The sequence below is a fragment of the Andrographis paniculata genome, unplaced genomic scaffold (genome assembly GCF_009805555.1).
Source record: "Andrographis paniculata isolate CXL003 unplaced genomic scaffold, ASM980555v1 Contig12END, whole genome shotgun sequence".
Classification (NCBI taxonomy): domain Eukaryota; kingdom Viridiplantae; phylum Streptophyta; class Magnoliopsida; order Lamiales; family Acanthaceae; genus Andrographis; species Andrographis paniculata.
The window spans coordinates 632,731-636,333 of NW_026137402.1; the positions used below are offsets into that span (position 1 = coordinate 632,731).

General features: G+C 30.0%; 1 long non-coding RNA gene across 1 annotated transcript; it reads right to left on the reverse strand.

Moving 5' to 3' along the window:
* Positions 1 to 555: 555 nt before the first annotated feature.
* On the reverse strand, positions 556 to 2,987 carry LOC127255236 (uncharacterized). The gene is made up of 3 exons (XR_007839589.1): positions 2,624 to 2,987; positions 1,081 to 1,215; positions 556 to 960 (listed from the first exon to the last, which is right to left on the reverse strand). It is a non-coding gene; the product is annotated as an uncharacterized LOC127255236 (long non-coding RNA).
* Positions 2,988 to 3,603: the final 616 nt, after the last annotated feature.

The window sequence follows — 3,603 nt, forward strand, 5'->3', positions numbered from 1 at the left end:
AGAGTACATGAGCTTTTTGCAAGTTGATTTTTAAATATTAATTATTATATCAATACATAGTAAAAAGAAAATGACAAACATACATCTATTAGTCTTTTATAATACAAATACAATGACATTTGTGGAGTAAATTATACAAATATAATGATATTTTCAACGTTAAGTACAATGACGTAAAAGAGAAATGTTACCATTTTTATGGGATGGATGTAGTATTATATATTTATATTTTAAAATATGAATTCACTCAAAATTTAAAAATATCTAAAATTAATAACTTTACACATTTAAAACGTAAACGATGCATAAAATGAGTCCGTATGTTGTCTCAATAATATTGTTATGATATTTGATGTAAAACCTTACTTCAAATTCTGGACGTAAATTCATATGTATTTGGATCAAATGCTTCATACATTTAATCTCGATGACTTAGCAAATACATAATAAAATTTTTAATTATGTATATTATAAAATATACGAAGGAATATGAAAAGAAAATTGAAGAGCTAAAAATCTTCCAAATACCCACAATGGCTCAAAAAAGGAGGAAATAAGGAGGACCCATTTGATAGAGAGAGAAATAAACAAATAACTTTTGTCTTTCTATACAAACCAGAAAATAATTTCTACAATTTGCTCACAAAAAATTAGAGTCATTTAAATTCCCTTATCAATCACTTAGCTATTGTGTTTGTTAGTTAATGGATCTTCAATACAATATATATAGTTTAACAATTAAACACAATATGCATAGCTTGAAAACGTTAACTATTAAACATAATATGCATAGCTTGACAACATCAGAAAGCCTTCTCCGATTGCCAAATTCCAAACGGCTAAAAGGTATCGTCGGCCCCTTCTGTCCAACAATCATCTATAACTTCAAAGCCTGGTATCCGATATAGATAACCTACATGATACCTCATCATCTGCTTCACTAGCAAAACTTTTGATAACCTACACATTGCAACTTCAAAATGTGAGAACCGCTTGATTTTGATATCTAAGGATCATCGACTATTCGACAAAAGTCAAATTAAAAAGAATAAAAGTAATGCATTTAAAACTAAGACAAACCTGAGAGAACTTAGATCTTTTGTACTGATTTCCCTTCGCATCCAAGCATATTTTGGTTTTGCTATGTCCTTATTTTGTGTTCGAAAAGAATCGCGTGGTTTATTTCCATTTTGTAATCCATTAGCTTTGTTGTCCCTGCAAAATGATTAACACGACATCCATTTTATACACCTTTACCACTCTTCTATCCACATCCCTGTAATTTTAATCACAGAATCATAGCTAGAAAGATCAGTAAAATTTGAAATTTGAATTATGGACAAAGCTCAGCTTAAAGTTGTCCCTTATAGTTTTCATGAATCTATGTACTGAGAATGTCCTTCTTTATAGGAGCTCACCTCAAAGTTTTTAGCCCATTGCAATTTTCAATATACTAAAAAGTAAATGCTAATGAAAGAACATATAAGTTAAATATGTAATGCCGATGAGCATGACATAATGTAAAGTGCATCTCCAACTATTTAGTTACATTGTAGTAATACTACTATAAAAGAGATCAAGAAATAACCAAGATTAAATCTAGAGGGGAGCATGAAATTTCTCAATGGATGAGTTTACTTGACAAAGATTAGGAACACATTCCACTAGTATAGGCAAACATCAGACAGAGAAAATATTGATGTTTAAAAGGCATCATACAGTTCTTTTCAAGAAATGAAGGTTGAAATCCATTACCATTTCAATTCCATATATATATATATTGGCATTTACATACAAAAACATTTCATATTCCATCAACAAGGTTCTAGTCTATACTTAAGATGAACCAATAATCCAATCATTGTAGAAGCAAACCAAGAATAATACCATAAAATAAAACGCCACACATCCATCTATGCTAGAACAAATGGTTGGAACCATAATAATACAACTAAGCACTTGAACTGATTGCACAATGCAGATATTTGAAACAGTCAAAATTTGGCTCCAATTCTGATGGCCAATTACTTCAATTTATCTCGAAAACATCAATAATTTAGGAAAATATATATTAAATTATCCCACACATTTGTTGATTGTTCTTTTATGTATCGACACAAAGAGATGTATAGAAACAACCAAATTTTGAGAAAATCTGTTGCAAACCTCTCATAATTAACATAATATCTCCATTGGATGAATCACGTCTTAATCCAAAACACCATAACATGTATGATAGACAATTAATTAATGGTGGACCAGAATCAGTTCTCCCATGTACATATAAAATGGAGAGATTATTAAGATATTTATGTGCAATGAGTTTTTTTTTTTATTTTTTTTTAATTTAAAAACATAATAAAAATTTGTATAAAATTAAGAAATGGATAATACTAACAACTTTCATATTAAAACTCACAATACCAAATGTGCTAGCAAGGAGAAGGGCGAAAGCAATGTCTGAAGTCGAAGGAAATCAAAATCAAAATAGCCCAAATTTCAATTGAAATAACCTAAATCAATATCGCCCAAACCATCCAAATCGAAATCGCCCAAAATTAACATAGATGTGTTTGACGACTTGAACGACATACGATTTCATGATGATTGTAAATATACGCACTTTTTAAGGGTTGCCCAAGGAAATCGCGATTCGACAATGCTGGTGGCTCTTGGAATATTTAAGGGAGAAAAGGTTGAGAGAGAAGAGCTTGAGAGAGGAGAGAGAAAGAGAAAAAAATACACTTCCAATGCTTCTCCAAGGCTTCGTCTGCACCAGGCTGCGGTCGCTGGGTATCAATATTTTGGCCTAAGAATTCGAGTCACTGTGTCAACAAAAATTTCGAAGAGGATGAAAACTGCTTCGTGTCAGACTGTGAGGCCATCGAAAATTTGACTATTTTGGTTGCTCTTAAAATATGAGAATTGATTGGTGCTTGTACAAGTCATGGACACTCAGCTTTGTAAGCCTTTTTTGACCTGCACCATTGCAGTTGCTCTAAAAAAAAGTAAAATTTTTGTATAAGTGATTAATATAACAATTCAACTCAATTTATATAATTAGAAATACGTTACTTTATGTAAAATCTTAAATGACAAAAAATAAATAAATAAATAAATAAATAAAAATCCCAAACCTTAATTATAACACAAGCATAAAAAAACTTAGCGAATATATAAACCTCTCAAGGAAAAACACACTCAACCACATCATCCATTACCAATCCCATCCAGGGCGGACGCATGCAGGGGCAAGAGAGGCTGCCCCTCCACTTTATTTTTTTAGTTATTTTTAATTTTAAATTTAACATATGTATATATATACTATTTAGCCCCTTCTTTTTCCTATTCCATCTTTTATTTTTCTTTCTTTAACATATATATATATATATAATATTTATATTTGTAGTTTAAGAAAATAATTAGAATAAATTAAAAATATATTAAAATTTTACATAGGAGATGATTGTTTGGGTTTTGAGTTTTGAATTTAGATTTTTTAAGTGTTATGTGATATTTTAAATATAAATAGATTGTGTTATTTTAAAAATTTTAAAAATTAGTCTCTTCTCTCGTCACATCCTAGTTCCTCCGCTGATCCCT